Source organism: Nelumbo nucifera, chromosome 1 (assembly GCF_055504915.1).
Source record: "Nelumbo nucifera cultivar China Antique chromosome 1, China Antique-T2T, whole genome shotgun sequence".
Lineage (NCBI taxonomy): Eukaryota > Viridiplantae > Streptophyta > Magnoliopsida > Proteales > Nelumbonaceae > Nelumbo > Nelumbo nucifera.
This window is the reverse complement of record NC_142649.1, coordinates 122,708,423-122,718,554: the sequence shown is the minus strand read 5'-3', so window position 1 is coordinate 122,718,554 and position 10,132 is coordinate 122,708,423. Positions and strand designations below refer to the sequence as shown.

At 39.9% G+C, this 10,132-nt stretch overlaps 1 long non-coding RNA gene across 1 annotated transcript; it reads right to left on the bottom strand.

Moving 5' to 3' along the window:
- Window positions 1-1,898: 1,898 nt before the first annotated feature.
- LOC104611628 (uncharacterized) lies at window positions 1,899-3,236 on the bottom strand. The gene is made up of 2 exons (XR_737699.3): window positions 2,980-3,236; window positions 1,899-2,240 (listed from the first exon to the last, which is right to left on the bottom strand). It is a non-coding gene; the product is annotated as an uncharacterized LOC104611628 (long non-coding RNA).
- Window positions 3,237-10,132: the final 6,896 nt, after the last annotated feature.

Genomic DNA, 10,132 nt, shown 5'->3' with positions numbered 1-10,132 from the left:
CCTACCTGAGATATTTTTTTATTAGGCCCAACTGAACTAGCCCTGGCCCCCGATTACAGCCCATTCGAGTATGGAGTACATATATACATGGGAATGGGAAAATTTTGGTCGACCCGTCGACCTCCTTTGAACACGTGGCATAGGGGTTTATAAATTATACATAGAGGAACTCTGTTATAATTTTGATGAATATGCGATTGATGTAGTCATGATGTTACCTTTTTGGTGAAACAGTGGATTTCCATGATTCCTCCTTTTTAAAGTGGATGAATGAATGGTGAATGGAGTAATAGAGTAGGGCAGACCGAAAAGGATTTGTTGTTTTTAAGCATATACTCTCTGTGCCATCATGACCTGGATGGAGATCACGCATGGCGTGACCATCAATTTCCCACATATCTTTACAATCATATGATGGGTTTTAATAGAAACAATTGATGTCCGTCTTCATCTTCATCATATTTGATTTATGTTACATTGCACATGCAGCCCAGATTGTATAGAAGAATTCGAGATTTTATACCACCATTGTTCTTTTAAGGGTTAGGTTTTTATGTTATCTTTTTAATTTGTTTTTAGTTTTAGGGACAGTAAATAATCATCAAAAGATATATTGTAAAGGAGGAGACACATTATGCTCGACATCCACAATATTAATTTGAATCACGGATGGGTGCAGTGTTCGTGATTGCTTATTACTGGTAATGAGAGTCTACGTACTGATGCAATGCACTGGGTTAGTTTTAAATTATGGATACAGAAATTATATTATCAAGAATAAATACAATTAATATATAGAAGATGCTCTTATTTCCTTTCCTTTTTTTTTTCCATAAATCTAGTTTTGTGAAAATACAAGATATTTCGTATGTCCATTAAATATCCTTTCCTTGATGGGGACGATTCCCTCATCTATTTCGTAGATGTAACATCTTATGAAGAAAATTTATGAGATTGGGTTTCTTTAATTTAGGGGGGCGTTCTACGACATGAATGCTTTGTTTTTATTTGTTTACATCAGTAAAAAATAAAAACATGTTTTTGAACTCTACTCTTGTTTTCAAAGGAAAAAAAAAAGTTGGTTTTGTTTTAAAAAATAACACATTTTTGAAACCAATAGAATATTGGTTTTTAAAATAAAAACAAATTTTCTAGTATAGAAATTATATGATTTATGGAAAATAGTGTTGAATAATAAGATACATGTTTTTGAAACCGGATTCAATAACATGTTTTTGATTTCAGTTTTGAAAACAAAAAAATATACATACACAACCAAGAACATGTGTTTTTTTTTGGGTTTTTGTTTTAAGAAACAATATATTTTTAAGTGAAATAGTTTTGATTTGTTTTTGGAACCAGCAACAAGAAAAGCAATTCATGTTGTAAGAATGCCCCTTAGGGGGCGTTCTTTTTTGGGTTTTGAGAGGGGGAAAAATCCCATTGGCCAAGAAACCCATTTTCTTTTTTCAAATTTATGTGGGAACCAGGGAAATTTCCTAGGTATCCATCTCCTAGGTGGGTAAATAACTTTCCCACCTAGAGGGAAAGTCACTAACACTTGAATGGGACAAAAATAATCCTTTTAATAATGAATTTTTATAGATAAAATGGCCATTGCCTTATTTACATGGGAAATAAAAGAACATGGGTAAATGCACTTACCCGGGTAAGTCTTTCCCATTACTTTAGTAAGTAACTTACCTAAAAGTGAATTGGGCCTTAGTTTTTTTTCGAAAGAAAGAATTGCTCCCTTAGTCTTTCCCATTACTTTGGTTGTTAAGATCAGTTATCCTACTAAATTTGCTTCCCAGTGTTTGGTTGCTTAGAAAATTTTGTAGAATGGTTGGATTCCACTTTGACAAATCCATGCAATCTCCGATTTCACAACATAAGACTTGCTTTTGGAATGATATGACACAATAATATTTGAACGTTGCCATGTGTCGTGCTTACATGGCTCTTATATTTGCAACCAAGTATCTAAATAGCACCTATATTTGTCCTAGTAGCAAGTTCACTTTGACCAACACATTGACACTTGTGACACCATGCACAGACCAACATGACCCATTCTATTCTATCCTCACTTGGAATGGGTATCACAAATTAAAATCATGAATGCCTTTTAATAAAGAAAACACCCATAAATCCCTCTGTTTTGCAGAAATCAATACAGCCCGGCCTGCTTACATTTTGCAGAAATCAACACCCATGAATCCTTCTGTTTTGCAGAATCCCTGTTTGATGGATAGTTCAGTTTACCCACAAAAACAGAAAGACAATAGTTAAGATGTGGCCTGTGGGTTAATGGGTTTGGTCCCAAGTCTTTCATACAAGAATTTAAAGAAATGCACATTTATATTTCAAAAAATCGAAGCCAACATATGCACTTAAATATTTCTTTAGCCCTGTTGCGTAGATACAAATGCATATAAATTTGTAGATACAAATGCATATTTCTTTAGCCCTATGGATTAATGTATAGATTGATTGGATTTATTTCTCTGAAATTTAAGAAAATTGACAAGGCAAATTAGCACATATAAATGCATATAAATTTCAAGTAAAACTGGAATATTATAGTTAGGAAACAAGCATATGGCAAATCAAAAGATCACTAAAATAAGCACAAGTAATCAACTGCAAATTAGCTTTTTAAATTCAAGGGAGTAAAATAATTAAGACAAAATAGAACAAGAAAATAATAAATTCCGGGTTTATTAGCTTTTCAATTTCAAACGAATAAGAACTTAATCATGTCAATGAATGAAGAAACCTTGGTAGACCTATTGAAGGTGTTTATTAACTTTAAAAAGCAGAGTTTGCAGATCTAAGAAAAATAGTCTAAAAACATCCAAAAATAGGCTACTTTAGCAGATCTAGCACAGGGTTTTAGATCTGAAAAAATGCAAAAATTTTATATCTGCAACAACAAGCTAGGACAATGGAAAAAACGACAGCATAATCCAGGCTTACCTTCATCGGAGATGAGGAAGACGAAAGTTGGCTGTTGTGCTTGTGAATCTCATCTGGTGGAGAAAACGAAATGATGTCCAAACTAGGGAAAAGTACAAACAATGGGACCAAGTGTTAAACATAGGATAGAATAATGCCGCCCTCGACATACATTTGCCGGAGATGATGGCGATGGGTTGTGACCATTGGAAGGCTGGAGCTCGGAGATGACGACGGAAACGATGGGGTTGTGACCGTTGGAAGGCTGGAGCTCGGTTAAGACGATGGAGACCTACATTGACAATATTTTGCACATGCTTCTCGGTATTTTTGTTTCTCGGTGGGGTGGGGTTGCACCTATTTGGTGAGACCCCAGATCCCTAAGTTTGTGATATCGTTTCTAGTCGCATCTCGGTATTTTCCTTTTCTCGTCGTAGTCGCGGCAATCAAACAGACTGTTAGTGAATGAATGGACTAGATTTCATTATTATTATTTTTTCGCTACTAAGAGATGTTCAATTTTTCATGCTCTCATGCTTTTAATAAGTATACTGAAATTGATTTAAAAAGTTAAGTAAAAAAATATAATGCACATTGTGGGTAAAGTAAAAAGTATTAAAATTGATTAACAAGCAAGGATCAGAGTCTCAACTACATGTAAAACTTAACAACCTCTTGTATTGCTCAAGGCATTGTTAATAAATATCCTTATATTTTCTTTTACATTTCCCATTGAAATATATATTAATCTATAACCAATTTTATGGTAGGTTGAGATTGATTTGATATTCCATATATTGCATTTTATCAAGCATGTATATTGATGACTAATGGCAAATCCCAGTCCTAGGAAAAATGAGGTAGATCCTACTCTTTGTCCACCAAATTATGTATCTTGTGTATAGCTTTCAGTTTATTTTAGATAGAAATTTGCTAGATTAGGAGGCCTTCTATAATAAGAATGTTTTGGAATTGCTTCATCAGCATAAAAACAAAAACATGTTCTTGAGTTCTTGAACTTTGTTTTTGTTTTCAAAGAAAAAAAAAAAACAAGTGTGTTTCAAAAAGCAATATACCATCAAAGTTATGGATTTCTATAACAAAAACAAATTTTCTAGTATTGAAGCCATATGATTTATTTAATAATCAGAGGAAAACATGCTTTTAATCAAACCAGAAATTCAAGAATATATTTTTGGTTTTAGTTATAAAAAAAAAAGAAATGTATAAAGAAGAATATGTTTTTTGTGCTTTTTGTTTTGAGAAACAATCTATTTTGAAACCAAATGATTTTGTTATCAGAAGAAAAACAATTCACCTTGTATAACAGGTCCTGAATGTATAAATAGCTAGATTTCCTTGTTGTTCTTCTTCATTAAATAGGACATATATCTATTATTACAAGAAACAAAATATACAGCTTTTGTAATAGGTTTGCCTGTTGCATGCATGAGTGTTTGATTGATGGCAATGGACATTCAACAATGAATCTAGCTAATGAAGAAATATCCGTTAAAAATTATAACGACATGACATCATATTCTATACAATACAATATATGAAGTAATGATGGATGTATTGTTGGTGGTTGGATACTACTGGTATTGGGAATCTCATGCAATGCACATGATTCAATTAAACATCAAAGCCAAGTAGCCAACATCTATCTTTTTTTTTTTTTTTGTCAAGAAACCGATAAATACAGAGTAGTGGACAATTTGAAGTATCTTTCCTTTTATAATTGTATAGATTGGTCTCGTGTTCATGTATATATCATGTAAAACAGTAACCCCATTAATTGCTTTTTAATGGACTTGGATACAAACAATTTTGCTGCATGGGTCGAAATATATATATGGGAGGCTGATTTATTAATTTCTATAAACCATTAATTGTCTATATATGGATGGATCTTTCAGAGTTCCACAGCCATTGTTTATTTGTGCCGTTTTTTGGAAAAGTGCAAAATATGTCTGTCTGGCTTCAATTTGAAGACACCAGCTTTCTCTCTTGCTAATTAATTTGCTATTGTAACACAGATACATAATATAATTTATGGCAACTTGACACCAGATGATAGAGTTAAATTCCATTAATTTAATTCTAATCTCACCCCTTTTTTGGGAAGTAGCAAAAGGAGATGATCCATCCCATCTAATTAAAAGCCGACTGACATGGTAGATGGACCTTTTTACCTTATTTGTAGATATGAAATCATGTAATAACTGGCTCAGTTAAAGCAAACAACTTGGGAAGACAGGTGACCGTGTGATTTTATGTCACAATCCCTCTCTTAATTAATTTCTTCTGTTTTTATTTGGTGACTGATCATGTGGTGTCTTATGTGAGTGGTGCCATGAATTTTTCCATTTATATATAAACAATAATTTGATTTGTTTGGATAAGATATGCTTAATTTATTGCTTTTATGGAAAGGTTTACAATATAATCTCTCTGATTAATCACAACATAATGACTACATAATCAAACAGAAATCATGTGAGTATATATCCTGTTCCTGTAACAAATAGGGAGATTAGATCCTCTTTGTCTGATACTGTTCAATTGTCTCCCTCCATCTGTCTTGTTTCTATGCAGACACTAATGAGCTAGTTGCAGAATTATGTGAAAGTATCTCTCCTCAATTTCAGGGTTTCTTTTTTTCTTTACTTGCATTTTCGATAATGTAGGTATGGGAAAGATGATGAATAATATGTCAAGGAGAAAAGCAGAGAGAGGAGGTGGGGGATGAGAGAGAGAGAGATGGCCAAAGTTGCACAGCTAAGGCTGAATGAAAAAAAAAACTAGACAGGGCAGAAAGCACATGTGGGTAGGTGGATGCTGACACAGGCCAAACATATGGGACAGTGGGCATGCACACAGAAGGGGGCTTGTATCTTTTGGTCAAGTGCCCCCCCCCCCTCCCCTCACAAACCACAAACGAACAAGGGAGTGAGGTGTACCATTTGAGATTGTAAAGCCTCAAAGTTAGACATGTAGGCCCCTCTGAGCATCTGTGGAAGGCGACATGTCTTTTGTAATCCAAACACCTGATGACGACGACAAGCCTTTGCTTGGCTACAGCAGTACATCAGGTAGGGACAGTGTGTAATCTGCAATGGGCATTTGGATACCACCCTCCTCTCATCTCTACATCTACATCCAAGTCTCCAACCTCAACCTAACTTATTAATAATAAACCAACTCAACAATAATATCAACATCTATACACACACAGATCCTTATTGCCTTATTGGGGTTTGAAGCCAATATTAGCATCAACCATCAACCATCAACCATCCCTTGTGAAACCAACTACTTCTCTCCTAAAAAGATTCTTCATGCAAGCACTCCCCACTCGATCCCCACTCCCAGTGGGTACAGTCAGCCGCAATAGGTGGGCGAATCTATTAGATTACATATGGAGTTGATCTCTCTCTCTGGCCAATCTGAAATCATATATATATATATATATATATAAATGTAAATGTAAACAAAATAACAAAATCACTACTTATAATGAATGATTCTGATAGAATAATAGGGTAGAATAGATTGGGAGGATATGGCCGAATCTAGACTTGTTTTTAATTTAATAACAACCATATGCTTATACCATACTGACTCGTGTTGTTATCATGTGGAGGGGTTGGTAGTCATTGTAGCCACAATTCATTGAGCTCTCCGCTCTCCACTCTCCAGGTCCACCCAGCGATGGTGTAAACGGGTCGAATTCGAATCTAATCACATAATATTTGAATTCGAATTCAATTAAGAAATTTGATATCTAAATTTGATTTGACATTGATGGATATTGAAAATTTATATTTAAATTTGAATCTGATTAAATATTTGAATATTAGATTTAATCAATTAATTATTTTAGATAATTAATAAATACATAAAACAAGTATTTTATTTATATAATATATATATATATATATATATATATGCATAAATTATTTATATAATTTAATTATTATATATAAATTATATAAAATATTTAAATATTTTATATATTATATGATGTAGCATGATCCGATCACTCCTATCTGGCACTCACGTGGTTCCTGAAAGGTACCTGAGATGAGGAAGAAGAAGAATTCCCGGGGAGTTTACCCGGTGGGGATACTCCGATGCTTAAGTTAGTACTATGTAGAAGAAGCAAGAAGGAGATGAAGGCTAAGAGTGCAGATAGCGCGTTCTCACTATACTTTTGAGATTAGAGGTCTCAAGAAGAAATTTCTCTTCTGCCCTGAGGGCTTTTATAGGGACATTTACGTCAGGTCGGGCATAACTGCCACTGGGCTCCTGCCACAGCCGTTACCTGCCAGGGCTGCACAGGTAGTCGTTGTGGCGTACATCTCGCCCGGGTGAATGACACGTCTCCGGAGTGACAGGCACGCCCTTGCCTGCTGTGAGATGTGGATGCAGACTGTCGAAAGGACTGGGACTACACCGTCAGTAAGGGATATGGCGCAGTCTGACCGGTACGGTCTATCAGTCGGAAGCTTCGTGGGGAGTGCTCGTGCGGTTCATTCGCGAGCTATTCTGTAGTGAACTTGGAACACTCCAGGGTTACCCTTAGTGGGATTGGCCCTGGGGATGGCTCGTCTGCTTGGGAGCTCGGACGAGCTAATGACCTTAGCTCACGAGCTAAAATTGCCTCGGAGTATCTCTTCAAAGGTAGGTTGGGGGGCCCAGGGTTCGCCTCGTGGCGAACCCCTTTCACGAGCTACAATGTAGCGAGCTGTTTTGTAGACCCGTCACTTAGTCGTACCAGACTACGGCGCTGAGCTGCCGCTCGTGCTGAGTCAGTGCCCATGTGTCACCGTTTCATAGGTTGGGTCAAATCATCCTCCATCAATTGCCCCCCACTCCTCGGGCTAAGAGCATTGCCTTAGCGTGGGGAGTTTATGAAGCACGATTGACTGATTTGACCAAAATTCAAACTTGATTGACTGCCCACATTAAATGCATTTGCGGGAATCAAGAGATTTTCTGACTTTCCTATCCTTTTGGATTCCAAAAATGTACTGAGGTGGCTTTTAACTCTGAATGTTGTGCGGCCGCGATTACCTTAATTACGGAAGACGCCGCCAATCACCTTCGGTTTTCAGGAGGCATGCGGTCAGGGCGCCCGCAGGCCGTTGGATTTGCCTTGATCCGGACTGTCAACTTGGAAGGGTGGAGACTATAAATAGGGGGGCCCCTTGGGCCTCACATTCTCCCACACCATCTTGCTGTGTTCGGATTCTGAGGTCGCGCACTTTATCTAGTCTACCCGAATTCCTCAATTTGCTTCGCTCCGTCTCTTCTGGTGAGTCTCAATCGCTGTCAGCCATGTCTGGGTACCCATGCCACACTTACCATAGGGGCGATAGCCAGGACGACGATGCTCTCTGGAGCTCGGGGGGAGCCTGGGAGTAGATCCCGGAGGCTCGGGAGGCCTTCGGCGACATAGCATCTACTTCTAGGGGGAGGGAGCCTGACACCTTTGGCCCTTCCTTGATGACAGCGGAGAGACTCAGATCTCTAATCCGCTACTTTCGCCTCCCTGGGGACCTGGTTTACAGCCTCCCTACTGACAACTTCCCTTGGGAGCATGGTCCCAATGACCTTCCAGGAACAACTCGAGGCTGGCTTGCGTCTCCCCCTACACCCCTTGATAGTGGAGGTGTTAAATCACTTTAACGTCACCATTGACCAGCTTCATCCCAACGTCATTCGAAACATGGTTGGGACTATATCTTTGTGTTATGAGTATTGTCTTCCTCTGGACCTCGATATTTTTGTCTCTATCCTCTGTATAAAAAATACTGCTCCTGGGGTTCCTCCGGAGAGGCACTTTTACTACATCTCTCCCCGTTGCGGCTATAAGCTCTTATACGAGCTACCGAACAAGATTCCCGCTTGGAAGCAGGATTACTTTGTGGTCCGTAACCCTGAGGGGTGGCCCTTCCCAATTGCTTGGAGGGGTGCCATCCAGGACCCCGGGGCCGAGCTGGATCCCGAAGTTCAGAAAACGATGCTGTCCTGGGCATCGGTAGGCTTCCTTTGCTCGGACTACTTGGCCAAGGAGAAGCTCGTGCAGGCCAGCCTGAGCCCGGGTAGGTTGTTTTTTTAGGTCATGTGGTTTCTGTAACGACGTGGTACTCGCATTCGCATGCATGTATTTCATTCTTGTCGGACTAACACTGATGCCCTTCTTGACAGCCATCATGTCCAGTGCCGATTTGTGCCGCCTTCTCTCGAGCAGCCAGAGGCGCCATGCGAAGAGGACGTGCCCCGACCGGACTCCCCCCTCAGGAGGTACTGAGTTCGGGTCTGTCGAGCTGATTTTATCCTCCCCTCCGCCCGAGATTCCGTCATCCCCACCCGAGGGAACTAGTGGGGTTGACTTCGGAGGGGACGAGCTCCCTCAGCAGGGGGAGGCTCCCTGTAACCCCCTCCAGCCACGCCCTTACCCCCGGTTCTCAGTGGGAAAATGGGAAGGGGTGAACGATTACCTCGTGGCTCGCCAGAGGAGCCGGAAGGCGATTACTAACGATGAGGTCGCTTAGTGGGGGAATATGGAGCCCGGGGACCTCGCCGCGTTCGCCTCTGCCCACTGCATGGTGGTAAGTGACTCATTTCCCTTTTCTTCTCTCGTTTTGCTCCTCTTTGCTGTCCTCTGATCTTCTCTTCTGTCGGTAGGTGAATTCCGCCATTCATGCCATGGCTCTCCAGACGCGCGTCCATCGTGTCAACGCCCTCGACCAGTGGGCTGCTAACAAGAAGCTCCAGGGCGAGCTCGACCGGATCCAGGGCGAGCTCCATCACACTCGCAAAGGGAGCGAGTCTCAAGAGCTGCTCGTCCATGACCAGGAGGCTCAAATCGCCTGGCTTTCTGAAGAGAGTGCGCGTTACTGGGAGGAATCGTCGAGGATGGCGGCGGAGAGGGAGCTCCTCAGGCAGTAGGTGCGGGACTTGGAGTCCACTCTTCTAAATCGGACTCGAAACTTTGATCAGATGGTGGAGGCTAAACGAGAGAAAGCGGTCTGGGATTTTAACGACTCCCAGGAATTCCACGACCTCCACGCGGAATATGGTTCGGGTTCGTACCGCTCTGGGTTTAAGCTTTGCCGGTGGCTGGTTCGGAAGAAGTTCTCCGGACTCAACATCGACGGCATCA